This window comes from Pipistrellus kuhlii, unplaced genomic scaffold (assembly GCF_014108245.1).
Source record: "Pipistrellus kuhlii isolate mPipKuh1 unplaced genomic scaffold, mPipKuh1.p scaffold_m20_p_1, whole genome shotgun sequence".
Classification (NCBI taxonomy): domain Eukaryota; kingdom Metazoa; phylum Chordata; class Mammalia; order Chiroptera; family Vespertilionidae; genus Pipistrellus; species Pipistrellus kuhlii.
The window spans coordinates 41910913-41927783 of record NW_023425404.1 but is presented as its reverse complement, the minus strand read 5'-3'; the positions used below and the strand labels follow the sequence as shown (position 1 = coordinate 41927783).

General features: G+C 37.6%; 1 non-coding gene across 1 annotated transcript; it reads left to right on the top strand.

Annotated features, from left to right (window-relative positions):
* Positions 1-5956: 5956 nt before the first annotated feature.
* LOC118710457 lies at positions 5957-6085 on the top strand. The gene has a single exon (XR_004985415.1). It is a non-coding gene; the product is annotated as a small nucleolar RNA SNORA25 (small nucleolar RNA).
* The last annotated feature ends 10786 nt before the right edge of the window (positions 6086-16871 follow it).

The window sequence follows — 16871 nt, the reverse complement described above, 5'->3', positions numbered from 1 at the left end:
GCCCAGGTTGCCAGCTCAATCCTCAGGAGGCAGCTGAAGAAAGGATTCTCTCTCATCATTGATATTTCTATCTCTCTCTCCCTTTCCCTTCTTCTCTGAAATCAATAAAAAAAAATATTTTTTTTAAAGCAGAAGGATGTAAAGAATGATTGCTGGTTGGGTCACTAACAATGCAAGGAATATGCTTTTCAAAGTTAAGTTTCTTGAGGTAGCACAGCTAGTATACAGCAGAGCTGGAATGTGAACACAAGTCGGGGCCTTCTGCTAAAGATGCCATCTCCCAGATCACTGTACACAGCTTGTTTGCTAGTGCTACTGTAACAACTACCACACATGGGGTGGGCTTAAGCCACAGAAAGTTATAGTTTCATAGCTTTAGATGCTAGAAGTCCAAGTTCAATGTGTCCATAGAGTTGGCTCTTCCTGAGAGCAATGAGGAAAAATCTGTTCCATACTTCTCCCCTAGCTCCTGGGGTTGGCTAAAAATCCTTGGCATTTATTGACCTGTAGACACATCCTTAGCTCTGGCTTCATCTTTGCATGGTGTTCTCCCTAATTGTATGTCAGTCTCTAAACTTCCCCTTTATATAATACTAGAGTCCTGGTGCATGAAATTCGTGCATGGGGATGGAGAGTATCCCTCAGTCCAGCTTGCATCCTCTCCAATCTGGGACCCATCCAAGGATGTCCAACTGCCTGTTTAGCCTTCTGCTCACTCCATAGCTGGAGCATTTCTATTGGGATTTATGTATCTCCTATAATTGAAACTTTGTAGCTTTAAGCAGAGGTCTGGGCTGGTAAGGGTGTGTGGAAAGCTTGGTTTCCTTCATCACCAGGGAACCCCAAGCCTCCTTCCTGCTCTTTCTGTGGCTACAGCCATCTTGGTTGGGTTAATTTGCATATTTGCTCCTGATTGGTCAGTGGGTGTGGATGGTGGGTGTGACTTGTGGGTGTATTAATAGCAGAGTGATGGTTAATTTGAATATCACTCTTTTATTAGATAGGATAGGATATCAGTCATATTGGATGCAAGTCCATCTCAATTATGTAGTCTTTAACTTGATTATCTCTATAAAACCCCATATCCTGCATCCAACTTCTGTAAATGTCACAAATGAAATAACTTTCAGTAACCCCAGTCACCATTCCCTGCGGAACTGTTGTTACCAGGTGCCTATATATCATCCTGGAGGTTGATAATGTATTTAAGATTTCCTACTGCTCTTTACACCATAAAAGGTTATTAACATCTTATCTGGTTCATAAATTGTTGAGGAATTTCAAAATCTGTCATTGTTGAGGAATTTCAAAAACTATCATTGGCCACTGCTTAATGTCTTTCCAAAGGTAAAGTTGTTCAAATGAAATTCAAACAATGGACTTAGTATGAGTAAAATAACCCCATTCTCCAGTCCTTCATGTTAACAACTGAGCTATGGAAGACTTCATTGTAATTCCCAGAGGATGCTTAAGTTCTGCCCTGATGTTTTTGTTATGATTTTATATTTATACTGATTTTAACAGCTTTGAGATATAATTAATATGTAATAAAAACCATATGTGTTTAATGTATACACTGTGATGAATTAACATATGCATTCACATGTGATACCATCACTGCAGTCAAAGTAATGAACATACTCATCACTCCCGAAAAAAGAAGGCCTCTCCAAATAAGGCCTCATTCTGGGGACTAGATGCTAGAATGAGGCAGGGGATGGGAAAAATGCAATTCAACCCACAGCACAAGGGAAAACCACTTTACATGGAGACCAAGCATTCAGTGATATATATATATATACATATATATATATGAGAGAGAGAGAGAGAGAGAGAGCACAAAAACAAAAGTTAGAATGGTGATATCTTTCCATTTATCCATTTGATAGAGAATTAACCGTTAAAAGCCTGGTTCACATAAAAACATCCATTAATTTAACATTGGAAAAAATATAGATTGAGCTCAAAACTAGATATTCCTTCAGCATAAATAATAACTTTTTGGAGGAACAAAAACTATGGTTCCTGGTTCTTTGCATCTTTATCTCTGAAAAGGCCTAATGCATTCATCATAATGTACTAATGATTTGCTTGATGGAAGTACTTTTAACTGAGACCTTTAGGCAAAGAAAACATGGAACAGATTCTTACCTTCTTCTTTATTTGATAAGAGGTCTAGCATTTCAGGATTTTTAAATTTAGTCTATGAACAACAAGAACTTTGTCCTAATTTAGCTGTTCCTGTGGGTTACTTGTCTCGGTAAACTAAAGCTTGCCATTGGTCACTATCAGACTAGACAAGAACACACAGGGTCCCACTTGAGAAAACTAATTTCCATATTTCTTACTGTTGGAATCACTGTTTCTAACAGCTAATATTAAGCAGTTACTATGTACTAGACATTCTGTAAGCAAAGCTAGACAGTTTGCATGCGTTAATTTATTCCTTAAGCAACAATTTTATGAGGAACTATTTCTATGTCCAAGTTATAAAGAGACTAAAGCATAGAAAGTTTGTTCAAGATCATTCCTAGCAAGTAGAGAAGCCAAGAGTTTAAACCTGGGCCTGCTTCACTTCATCATTCACGCTCTTAAAAGAACAAGTGTTGGCATGAGCTAAACTAAATGTCAAATATTAATTTTGTCACTGATTATTTAAGACTGGGAAAACTTTTCATCTGTAACATTTGAATAAAACTGTCTGGCTAAATTAGGGAAACGCTGACATTTTGCTTAGACCTTTGGATGAAAACACTTGATATATGCCCTTTGTCCTAATAAGAAAGGTTGCTGATTTGGGTTCTAGAACCACCACATAAATACCAGTTATGTAAATTAGGATTCATCCTGAGCCCCCCTCCTTCATAAGTTAAAAATGCCTGGTGTGTAATCTCTCCTCCTGCATCACCTTGTATTTTCCTCACGGTGCTATGTTTCAGCCCATAAAAGAACAACAGCCACCTTCTCTATCCAGCCTCCCTTCCTTCCGTTAGCTATTTCCTGCTTTTAATGCCATCTAGTACAGCACAGTAGCAAGTAAAGGCTTGCTTCACCCTCTTTATGCAATTCTGGTCTCCGGACAATAATGGGCTTCCAACTTCCATCTCGTAGAAACTATGAAAATGGGAGCAATGGGATCCATGGGAGTAAAGTGGGACATCATCCATCCTGTTCTCCCTTCCACTAAAGGAGATGAATGGCCCCTTTTACCTAAAGCCAATCTTCTGCCTATGCTTTGGGTTCGATCTCCTTTGGCTTCTGAGGACATGTTTACTGTTGATTTTCTTTTTTTATAAAGCTCCAGGTTTAGTGGTTGTCTTAGTAATTCCCAGTTCATGACACACTTTCATCGCTAACCCATGACAAATCCTTATTTTCCTGTCTCCTCTATCACATTTTATTTCCCATGCCTCACCCCAAAGGCAACCATTGCATTTTGTTTCAATGTTCTTCTTTGTGTTTTTATGCTGTACTAGTCAAGGTTCTTCAGGGAAACAGAACAAATAGAGGTGATGATAGATAGAAAGATAGGTAGATATAAGATAGGTAGGTAGATAGATAGATAGATAGATAGATAGACAGAATAAATTAAGATTGATTGTATGGCTTGACTCAGGCAATTATGGAAGCTGGCAAGACTGAAATCAGGCAGGCCAGCAGGAATTCAGGTAAGAGTTTAGATAATAATTTAATTTAAACAAAAAGGTTAAAAAATAAAATAAAATAAAATTCATTTGTTTAAAAAAATGATTCACCAAGTTTTTAAAAAAGTATTTCAACTGTTAACTTTTGTAATGAAATACTTAAGAACAAACAACACTTAAGTTCAATGTCACCTACTGTGAAATCACTGTGCAGAGATCTTAGTCCATTCGCTGACTTTCCTAATTGCTGTCAAAGTTAAAATATATTAAACCTTTGAAAATATATATTAAAAAAAAATAAGAGTTTATGTAGTCTTGAATCCAAAATCTACATAGTGGATCTCAGGCAGGATTTTTATATTTCAGCCCTGAGGAAGAATTGCTGCTGTTTCAGAAAACCTCAGTCTTTGCCATTGGATATTCAACTAATTGGGTGAGGCCCACCCATATACAGAGGATAAACTGCTTTACCTCCAGTTAACCAGTTGTGTTTATCACATCCACAAATATCTTCACAGAAACATCTAGATTAGTTTTTGAAAAACACAACTTGGTACCATGGCCAAGTTGACTCAAAGTTAACCAGAACATATGAGTTCCAAAATATTCTTCACTGTTGTCTTGTGCTTTTTAACTTATGTAAATGATACCATGTTCATCCTTCCTGCTCAAAGAGCAGTCTGTTAACAGGCAGCATCAGCACCACCTGTGATACCTATACAAATGCAGAATCTCAGGTCCAGCCCAGACCTACTGAGTCAGAGTCTGTATTTTAACAATACCTTTCTATTTCCCACCCACCTGACAGATATTGAGAAGACTAAATTGGATGAACAGAAATTTTACTCTTAAATATACACAAAAATAAAATTTAATGCATATGTATTACAGAAAACATGTTAAGAATTCCCTTGGTCTTGTTAATTATGACACACACATTAATAATCATATAAAAATTTGTGGAATATTTACACATTGTAATTCCAGTCAGAAAAGAGATAAGATGTACCTCCATGCAACAACATGGATAAATCTCACAAAAATTAATGCTAAAAGAAATAAGACTATACAAAGGGAATACATACTATATGATTCCATTTCTAAAAGTTCAAAAACAGTTTAAATGAATATGTAATATTTCAAGTTGTACATATCTGTCAGTATCATGAAGTGAATTAGAAAGTGGTCAGAAATGGTTAAATGACAGGATTCAGGATTAGGAGAGCTGATACTTTTCTCTCTTGGTCAGAGCAGTAATTATATTAGGTGTTCACTTTATCATAATTCATTAGACTCTGCACTTAAGGTTTATGCACTTTTAAGTGTATGTCTTACTTCACAATGAAAAGCTTAAAAGGGTTCAATGGAATAGATGTACAATGCCACGATCAATATTCAATAAATGACAGTTATGTATTCCAAGCCCTCAGATGTACTCTGCCTGATTGAGAGTGTGAGCTCTGAGAATTTTCCTGGAATATATTAAAGAAAAATTTTCATATCCGAGTTTTATATTAGTAAGAGTAGAAAATTCCATTTCATAAACAGAGCAACGTAAGTAATATTTGAGTCACAAACACAAAGTAGACTTGATTTGGAAAAAAACAGTTAAAATCCTAAATGTCTCTAAATAGGAGAACAGCAATTCAGGGGAGTGGGCTGGCAGCTTACAAAATGAGGAAGAAGGTCTCAAGAGAAAAAGAGAAGCACCTAAAAGACAATGGGCACCCTCCCCCCAGGAGCTAAGAAGGGCAAGGATTCCCTTCCTGACAGAGGAACAATGGATGAAATTTTAGGACATTTTCTAATATTCAATTTTAACTTGTTTATCAATCCAACAATAAGCATATTACCTGATTACACATTAATTGGTGTTGGCATTAATCAGTGATCTCAGTCCCCAAAGTTTCATTAAAGGTTAGCCTTAGGAGAGATGGTAAAGAAATGGAGATATAGACACAGTGCTCAACATGACTAAGATAGTGCAGAAAGAGAACAGCAGTCACAGAAATCAAGAAACATATAAAGATAAAGGTTTCCCTGGATGGAGGATACCAGAGAAAAATGTGGTCAGAAGACACAAACACCCTGACGCACTTTAGGGATATTGGGGAAGAAACTGGATTGCCTACAAAGTGTGGAATAGGGGTTTGGGCTGTTCTACTCAAATATTTCAGGAAAGAGTGATCCCAATAATCTGAAGGTGCCAGGAATGGACACTTTGTCACCTATGCCTTATTAGCATCTGGCACAAGAATTCAATGTTTTTACCAATAATCTTATACAAACAGACATCAATTAAATATAAATGAAGGTCATTTCTAAAAGGACTTGCAGGACTGTGAAACCAGGAGCCCTTAACTCTGTGGCTGAAGACCGAAGTTCTCTGTAGGATGCTGTAGTCACTCAATAGTGCTGTGTGCTCCTAAGGAGACATAGCCCTTCATAATCAAGACGAGCCATTTATAATCACCCATGATTGGTGATGTGGAAAGAAAACAATAACTCAAAGTTTAATTTTTAAAAATCGTAAGTGATCCTCATCCCATAGAAGGAGTATCCTAAAAGCAGTTAGTGGCCTTAAAAATCCAATTAAGGGCTTACTGTGAAAGAGGGAAAGCAAAGAACAAAACATGTAGCACATCTGGTTAAATACAACTGAATGTGATAAATGCCATTCATGATGCTATATTGTAAATTAGTGAGCTGAACATAAGATGCATTAATAAGCAAAATTAATTAGGAGATTTTATTACGCTGGTGGGTTCAAAGGAATATTGTTTCCAGAGTCTGAGCAAAAACATGGAGGAAGCTTCCCCTTTTTATATTTTCTAGGTCTCTTTGTCTCCCAAATATGGAATGAGACTTCTAGACCTTTTGTAGGCTTTTAAAAAAATAAAAGAAGCACTGTGTGCTGGTGGGGGGGGGGGGGGGGGGGGGGAGGAGCCACAGTGTGCCCAGTAACTATCTTGCAGGCAGCTTATGGCCTTGAGCACAGCACAACTCAAATATAACCAGAAGATACCTGACATGAGAGGAACCAAACCATTATGCTAACAGAGATTTGAGCAAGCATGTTTGCAGGAGCTAAAAGAGCAAAGTTAATTAACAGAACAAGGGACTGTTTTTAGTGGAAACTTTTAAACAGCAGTTTTTACAACATAGAGGTTACTGGAACAAGATGGCTCATGCTTCAATGGTGCCTAGAAAACTTTGTTGTAGTCAGGTCATCTTCTGAAGTCCCCTCCTGTCTTCTCCCATAACTTCATCTCCTTCCCCTAGAGAAGTTATGTGAAGGTCATGGCCTTATGTTTATAAACATGTCTCCTTATTGGTAACTCTTAGATAAAAATAAATAAATAAGTAAAAAAGTTTATGAGAGACCTCCAATCTCTTAGAGGGCTTACTCAAAGTGAAGTGGGAGAAGAATTTGGTTTCCTCTGCACAGAAAGATGCATTTGGGATAAAGGGAGTGTACTACTATATAATCACCAAAGCAATGTGCTTTTCCTCTCTGTACCCACACCTGCCACACATACTCACAAACATACTCTTCAAACTCTGATGACTCACAGGAGATAAACACGGTGAGGCAGTGACCCTCTGGAGGAATGTGGAGGAAAAGCAGAGCTCTGTCAGTATACATTTAGCATCCCTACACTGTTCTTCCAACCTTTATATCAAAAGTCACATAGACTAATAAACAGAGAGAAAGTAATAAAAGATTATCTTCCTTGTATGCACAATTAAAATTACAAGTCACCTGAGATTCTAAAACTAGAAGGGAAAAGGGCAAAAGCTCTATCACTTGTGCTTTTTTTCTTCAATAAAATCTTCTTCCCTGGGCTGAGAATCATACACTCATCCCATCTGCCTCTCTTGAATTATCATTCTTTTGGTCTTGTGTGTTACCTGTTCAAACTATGACAGCTTCACTCTTATTGCTTTAAAATGCTCTCAGTGCCTCACAGGACTTTTTGTTCATGCACACAGTTTTCAAGATATTAAGGGATATAAGAAAAGAACAATAATCTAAGCAGCCTCGGGCACGTCAAGATTGAACAGGAAGGAAAAAAAAAAGTGTCATTTCCCAGCTTCCTCTAGGTTCTTGGGGACAGATTCAGTCACTTAACTTCACTGTGATGTTGAGGTTTCTGCCATCACTGGGGATCAAACAAAAGCTGAGAGTCAGAAAGTTAAAGTTTAATGGAAAATAATGGAAAACTAACTAAGTCGAGAGAGTACATTTGGTGTACAAATCATGTAGGAGAAGCCAGGCCCCAGACTCAGGATGTAGGTTCAGGCCCAGTCCTGCCAAGAATTGGCCGGTGTGACTTTGTGAAGATCATATGACTTCTCTGACTTTCATGTGTGATATTTTAAAAAGAGTAGAGTAACAGAATTTGCCTTGAGAGTTACTAAGTCAATTAAATAAAGTTATTGATGTGATATCGCTACGTATGTAACAAATTCCCAATAACTGTCTGGGAATCTAAATCCAGCCTTTTGGTGAGATCCAGTATTCATACTAGTAAAAGGGTCAATTACCTGGTTATCCCACTCTGGTGCCAGAATATTATCACAAGAAAGTGTCATTTCTCCTGGAGAATCTTTATACAACTCACATTTCTAACCTGACAAATCTCGCCAGTCTTGCCATAATTATACATGATAGCCAGAGTATTCGTTCTTTTGTACTTTTTATAGGCCTTCATTAGCATAATGCCTGGAGCACAAGTAGGATTAAGATATAAGTAGAAAAAATATATAAAAGTATTTAGGGAAACTGACAGAACTTGGTTACTCAATACACTGAACTAACAACCTTAGTGGTGAGATATTCAAACCAATCAAATTGTTTGCTTCTTAGTTATGAACACTCTGGCAAATGCAATTCTTATGGTTATGTAAATGGCACACTTTTCTGGATAGCTATAGAGTGAAGCATCCCTAAAAGGATAATAGAGATATCACTTCTACCTAGAGTTGGTTATAAAAAAATTTTTTTTAAATCAATAGATGTGTTGTATTACCTGAGATGGTAATAAATGTGGTGTTTTTTAAATTTTTACTAAATGAATCTTTTTCCAGTTACTTTTCTGAAGTACCATAAAAATCACATTTAGAAAAGAATAAACTATCAGATTCTAATTATAAAATAGTGTCAATGTTCTTTCTAAAATCATCCCAAAATAATTTTAACAAGAAACACAAATGGAAACAATCTTTAATCTAACTAGATAAGTCAACCTCAAACAACAAAATGTATGAAAGAGCTTCCAAAAGTCCCATGGTCAAACAAGCAAGCAAAAAAGATTCTGTGAGGACATCAAAGGCTGCAGTCTCAGAGACAAGAGTCAGGAATGAAGTCTCCAAATAGGGGGCACACCCAAAGGCACAAGTATCTAGAGAGGAATCACAGAAATCTGATCTGTACAATGTCTGTCAGGTTCCACAGCTTCTGATTCTTGATATACAGGAAGAAGGCCAAAAGAACTGACTTCTGGCCCTGGCCAGTGTGCTCAGTGGTTATGATTCCCAGTCAAGTATAGGGGCCAAATCCGGTTTGGCTCAGTGGATAGAGCATCGGCCTGTGGACTGAATGGTTCCTGATTGGATTCCGGTCAAGGGCATTTACCTTGGTTGCAGGCACATCCCCAGTGGGAGGTGTGCAGGAGGCAGCTGATCACTGTTTCTCTCACATCAATGTTTCTAACTCTCTATCCCTCTCCCTCCTCTCTGTAAAAAAATCAGTAAAATATATATATTTTTTAAAAATCATATGGGTTGTGGGCTAAATCCCTACCAATTTGTTAATCCCCTTCTCTGTATCTGGCCTCTGATCTCCCAGTTCTGCTGAAAATTAGTATTTATTTTTCTATTTGTAGGTTAGCTTGAAGTTTTAGTGTCTTCTGCATTCTATATATTTTAAAGGCATAAGTTTTGTGTGGTTTTACTTTACTTTTTTTTATCTGTATAATTTTGGAAAGTAAAAGCAGGTAGGTTGGGAGAGATTTGTATTTCAACACCTACCATTACCTCAACTTTTAATGTAGTACCAAAAATTTTACTTGAATTGTAGACATATTACTCATAGCAAGTACCTTTATAGGATTTCACACTATATACAAAGAAAAGCCTGTAGAAATCCCATAATCCAAAGTTTTACTTTTTTTTCCATTTATTGAAGCAATATGAGGTTCAAAAAAAAAATAACCTTTGGCATTATTAATCCTGAATTATTTTTTTCCTACTGCCCTTCATTTTTCACCTTCTATCCTTGAAGATTGTATCATCAATTAGCACTTACTTGTGGACTACATTTTCGGAACCACTTGGAATTACTTCAGACTTATTTGAAGTGAGGTAGCTGTGACCCAGAGGGTTTAGGTGACTCATCCAAATTCATTTAAAAGCTTGACCAGTCCAGCCCTAGCTGGTTTGGTTCAGTGGATAGAGTGTCGGCCTATAGACTGAAGGGTCCCAGGTTCAATTCTGGTCAAGAGCACATGCCTGGGGTTGTAGGCTTGATCCCCAGTGGGGGTTATGCAAGAGGCAGTTGATCAATGATTCCTCTTATCATAGATGTTTCTATCTCCCTCTCCCTTCATCTCTAAAGTCCATAAAAATATATTTTGAAAAATAAGTTTGAACAGTTCATTTTTTCCTGTTATATTGTGCTGATATTTATATATTATAATTATGACAGTGAATACCTTTCACGTGGGTGGGTGGGAAGTGATTGACCAAAGAACTTCTACACATACTAGAGGCCCAGTGCATGATTCGTGCACTGGTAAGGTCCTTAGAAGCTGGCAGCAGCTGGACAGGTACTCCCTTCCTTCCCCTGGCTGGCCCCACCCCACCACCGGTCAAACTCTTGGAAGAACTCAGTAAAGGGGACAATTTGCATACTATGGTTTTATTATATAGGATATGCATAACCCATGGACATAGACAATAGTGTGGTGAAGGCCTGGGATGGGGGGAGGAGAGGGTAAGAGCTAGAAGGGGGCAGTGGTGGGGGATAGGGAGCAGGTAACAACTGTAATATTTTCAACAATAAAGGTAAATTATTTTAAAGACCTTTCATGAAGGCTGTATGTTTTTTGTTTGTTCTTCTTTTTGTTTCTGGTTCTTGTTTTGGTTCTTCACCTAAATGGTAAGCTTATATTGACAAGCTTTTGTTTGCTTGTTCGTGCACACTATTGTTTTACGCCAATCTTACTGAAAAATACCATCAGAACACTTTTTTTCATCCTTAATTTTGACAAATGAGTTGGAACCCATAAACCTTTCAAACTTTCAAGGGGAAAATACATCCTGCCATTTTAAGCTTTCACGCGTATTATAAAACTATATTTGGTATGAAATATATGAGGAGTTCTTGCACTAAGAGTTAGAACGCAAGACTCCTATTTTCATTACTATTCATGAAACATTGATGAGTTTTTCTATGAGAAGTTAAGAACAAGTTCCCTTTGCCTCACATTTATCTTATGAAACATTTCTATTATCTTTATTTGCATAGTGGGATAGAATTAATCATTCACTGAAAGTTAATGCTTTACCATCACTCAACCTGTTCCTAAATGAGCCAGAAATTTGTGCTCTTACAGGCTAGGCAGTCAATTCATTAATTTCAATTACTTCATGTTTTAGATATCTCAAAATTTCCAGTGAAAGAATTGCATACTGCACAAATACCTCTGAACAACAGATTATAATAGGTTTTCCAAGAAAATGATATACGGAGATGAGTCTCGGGGCCTAGCAATACTGCTTTCCTAGGTAATTTAAATAAAATGGTTTGTAGTTACTTTATTTTGCATTAATAATTCAATTCTTTTGAATCATTATTATTCAATTGAAGTTCCCTGGATGCTTGTTGATTATAACCATCTTATCAAAACTGTAGGGGTTTTCCAAAAGATTGAGAAGATTCTCTCTTTTTCTTCTTAATTAAAACTGAGTTTGTAATATATTCTTGGTAATGATAGTGTACAGCATAGAATGATTATCTAAGCCTAAACATGCATATATCTTCGAACAAGGAAGAAATTTAAGGAACTAAAATCTATTGGGAGGTTGTGCCAATTGTCTTAGAAGATATAAAATGTTGGACAAAGACACTCTCCATTAAAACAGGGACACTTAATAAAAAAATAAAAATAAAAAATAAAAGCCTGTATGGTAAGGAGTTGACTGTCATTAGCATATTAACACCAGGGTGAATATTTTGTAGGGAGTGTGTTAATTGAAGAAACATTCACTGCTCTTATGAACTGGCCTTTGGAAAACATTAATGCTCATTACAGCAAAGTGTACAGACATTAGGTAATTGAAAAAGAAAAAAAAAGAAGAAGGAAACCCTCTTTTCACACTTAGCTGAAGGTACAGAAGACTGGACTCCATTTTTGAGTATAGAGAAGAAAAGATTAAAGGACAAAAAAGAGGGGAAATAAAGTCAGAAAGTGAAAATTAATGTCATTAAAGGGGTGACAGAGACAGCAGAGAATCAAAAGGATATTGATAATTTAAATGTAGAAAAGAATTGAGACACTGTTAGAAAAGATAAATAAACATACATATGGGACACCTAAAAGCCTCTGCTCTTGGGGACTAAAAAAAAAAAAAAAAAAAAAAAAAAAAAAAAAAAAAAAAAAAAAAAAAAAAAAAAAAGATAAAAGAGACTATGGTCTAGAAATTACTCTATAAACATGAGAACTTAAGACCATTTTCCCTGACTCTTAGTTTCCTAATTTAGCAGACATTGTCTAGTCCATAATTATTAGCCAGGTAAATCATTGGAAAGAATTATTACCTGAGTTATCCTACATAATAAAAGGCTAATATGCAAATAGACCAAACAGTGAAACAACCAAACAACCTGTCACTATGCTATATGCTGAACACCAGGGCTGTGCACAGAACATGGCAGGTGGCAGCCACAGCAGGATGGTAGAGCAGGTGAGCAGGGGCGCTGGACCAAGGTGGGGTGCCAGTTGCTGTCATTAGGCAAAGCCTCTGGTGGTAACTGAAAATTATTTGCTCCTGTACACTGTGGTCCTTCCTAACACTCACACCTGTTGCCAGTGCTGGCCCTGCTCACACCCACTGCTGGCACCACCAGCCCCGATTGCTCAGCGCAGTCAGTGGGTGTGAGTGGTGGCTGCCAACATGATCACCTCTGAGGGCTTTTCCCGCTCCTGAGGGGAGACCAGGGCAGCAACTGCCACTCACACGCACCGCTGGCACTGGCCCCAATCACTTCATGCCATCAGTGGGTGCGAGCGGGGCCAGTGCTGTCAGCATCTGGGAGTAGCAGTGGCAGGAGTGGGGCTTCCCACAGACAGGGGACTGGGGACAGCAGCAGGAGGGCCCATGCAGGGGCACACCCACCCCTGTGCCCACCACAGCCTCACAGGCCACAGCTCCTTTCAAGGTTCACAAATTCGTGCACTGGGCCCCTCATAAGAAATAAAAGTAAAAAAAAGCTGCATATTGGCACAGATTGAAAGGTTAACAGTTATGGCTTCAGCTACTTTTTTTTTTTGTACACACACACAGAGGCAGCTCTGTGCAGAGGCATGGAAGATAGGTTAGATGAGCTACACTGGGCTGTGAGCCATATTCCACTGTCCTCCTGTTTCTGTGTAGGTCTCCCTTCCTACATCACACTTCCCAGAAAAGGACAGAATTGAAAAGAACATGCAGGCTGAGGGGATGGAAACAAGTGCTTTGGGCCTCACTATCTCTATAGTAAGTACCACTGGCTTGAAAAAAAAAAAATAGTCCATCTACTTTCTCCCTTATCCTTCAAGTCTAATGAGACAGACTTCAAACCTCTATTTACATGGCAAGGAGATGAGGTTTAGAGCACACTTTTTACATTTTTTAGACAGCCCCCAAGGTCTAAAGTTAGGGGTTAAAAGGGTAGAACAAAATCTCTCCTTACCTTAGGCCTAAATCACAGCCTCTAGGAGAATCTACCAAAAATCCTGTTATTTTGAAATGACACAGAGGATAATGTCCTTTGTCTCATGAGGTTCCTTCAGTCAGTCTCTAATCCATGGGTTCACAAGTCAGCCAAGAGTTTGTTAACTATTCTACTCAGGGTTGAGAGCTTTACATCCTCCTCTCCCCCTGCATAAACAAAATAATAATTGTTACAGACAGCCAGATGAAAACAAAGAGTTCACTGAGGAATTGAGGGCCCTGAATAGCGGTGACAGGCCAGCTCAATGTTTCTGTGATCAGGGAAACCTGGGCTACTTAAAGAACAAAGACACAGCCAGGCAATGGCCAAATTACAGACAGGGGAGAGAAGACTAGAGCATGAATACTAAGTGGAGGTGGAGGGAAGGGAGATGGAAATGATGAAATCTCCTCCCCAAACCAGCTCTACGTTTTCTCAAGTTTAACATAAAATAAATATAGAAAAGGAGAGAATGTCAAGGGCTTTTTTCTGTGCTTTCTGCTTTGTACTATATTTTTTATGATTAGACTATATGCCTCATGCAAAATATGAGGGTATACACTGTACCTAAAGCTTTTCTGTATTCTTTATGACTGCTAGCACAGAGCCTGACATTTAATAGGCTTACTTATATGAACCCATCAGTTATTAACAAATGAACAATGCTAAAGTGAAAGTGCACAGCATAAGAATGAGTAGACAAAGTACCAATAAGTTTTGAAGCAAAGCTTCATTAGCAAAGGGGAAGATGAGACTCGGGATAAAGATGGTGGCATACCCCATGTGAAAGGTGCCCCAAGCACATGGAAAGATGTAGACAGGTGTATACTTGAGATTTTCAGAGGATCAGGTAGGGGGAAATTTTTTTCTCCATGGAGATTGATAAATAGTCTTGGCAAATATCCAGAAGAACTTCATCTGCTTGAAGGTAGAGCCTGGATATGAGAGAAGATTGTATGAGTCAGGCAACTCCAGACTAGATGGGGTCACAGCCCTGGATGCTGAGAACCAATCAGGACAGGTAAGAGGCACAATGAGTCAGCTTTCCTCCTTGCTCACCCTTCTTGCCTATCAGTCTTACTTCAGCCTTCTTCTCCTGCCCTGAGTTTTTTTCCTTAATTTTCTCCAAACTTATTCTTCTACAACTATTCAGTCCCTTTTCTTGTTTTCTACCTCTGTCAGCCTCTAAACTTTCAAGCTTAATTCCCAATCTAAATTTTACTTATATCTTATTCTGCCTACATCCAGGAGGAAAAGAAATCAAGATAGAAAAAACTTTTTTAAAAAAAAGTACAAGCATAACTTATACTAAACCACAATTTTGCTAAGTGTAAGATTTAAAACTTTTCAAAAATTCAACCTAGGATTTCCAGGTAGCTGAAGACAATGGCAACCACCTAGCTATCTGTTTCTCATTATTTCCTCCTAAAACAATACAAAACAAGAAGGGGAAAATATATCTTGCAAAGACCACACACTGAGATTAATTTAAAGAGAGACATTGCTGATACTCAAAATAACAAGAAAGAGAAATAGACCAATAAACTAGAACAATAAAATAAATGATGAGAATATTGAATTATATCCCATAGAATAAAATAAATATAAATAAATCCACAGCTATACAAATAAATAACTAGAGGCCCAGTGTATGACATCGTGCACAGGTAGGATCCCTAGCTGGCTGCCGCTGCTGCTAAAGCTTTCCTTCATTCTGCACTACCCCCTGGTGGTTAGCGCACCTCATAGCCAGCAATCAAACTCCCGGTTGTTTGAACTCCTGAGGGGACACTTTACATATTAGGCTTTTATATATAGAGATAGATAACTGAAAAGATAAATAAGGGAGAGATGTAGCAATTACTTAGAGAAGAATTCTGATCAGTAAGTGTAAGCAATGACAGAAATAGAAGATCATCATTAAGCAAACACTACAGGAAAAGAAACTAACTTTACAGTGAAGAAGCCTAGTAGACACTTCCTTAATCAAGTGGTCAAAATTGACATCACAGTAGCAAGATGATGTGATGATGCAATCAATATCCTGTACCCTTGAAATGATACATAAGAAGGTTACAACAGCACTTCTGTGCTATTTTTGCCAAAATATATAACCTAAATTTAATATGAAAAGACATCAGGAAACCTGAATTGGGGATCATTCTCTAAAAAACTGACCAATCTCCTTAAATGGATTGAGGGGGGGAAAAAAAAAGAAAAGAAAAGCCTGAGGAACTGTCACAGATTATAAAATAAGGAAACCTGATAACTAAAAGCAATGTGGAATTCAATATTGGTTCCTAGACCAATCTAGGTCATTATAAGAAAACTAATGAAATTAGAATAAGGTATGTAGATTAGTTGATAGTATTACATTGCTACTACTGGTATAAGTATTAAATTGATATTACTGATTTCAATAATTATACTATGTTTATGTAAGATGTCAAAATAGAGAAAGATGGGCTAAAATTATGGAAATCCTCTACAGAATTTTTGCAACTTTCCAAAATTAGTTCAAAATAGTTTTTTTTAAAGGTAAAAAAACACACACACACAACCTAACATGAAACTGTTTTGCCAGGTTTTCTATTAAAACACTTCCAAATGTTATTAAAATTATTTTTGAATGTCTACTATTTGCCACGTATCACCTTATGATAGACATAGAGTAGTGCAAGACAGGGAAGGTTCAGGTCCACTTTTATGACAGATGTTCTTATGGGAATCAGAGAGAGAAAAGGAACAAATAAGTATGTATCATAAGTAAGAAAAATATGATAGGAACAACAGGCAGCAATGTAGTCCAGGGAAAAGCCAAATGCGATGCCTCTGAGTCAGGAACACATTTGAGGATAGACCAGATATCTATAAATTGCTTGCTTCACCATTATCCCATGGGGAAAACAAACTCACATCAGCCCCAAATAACTTCTATTCCTACCAGGTAAATGTTCCAGCATTTAATAGCTTTCATAAATCTTTGTCAAGCAACCACCTGACAACAGTTTCTATGTCAACCAGGACTACAAATCCTGGACTGACCCCACAGCATCTTCTGATGTCAGGATTGTGCAAACTTGTCATTATCAGATGCCCATGGCCCTGAGACACTTTCCCAAGTCATCCTGAAGAACACACCAAAATCTTACCTAAGAAGGCAGCACCCTAGTACATCCATGCAATTCAGGTAGACTGACTTTCCAAATGATGAGTCTTAGAACCATATGGAGTAAGGAGTTTCTGCT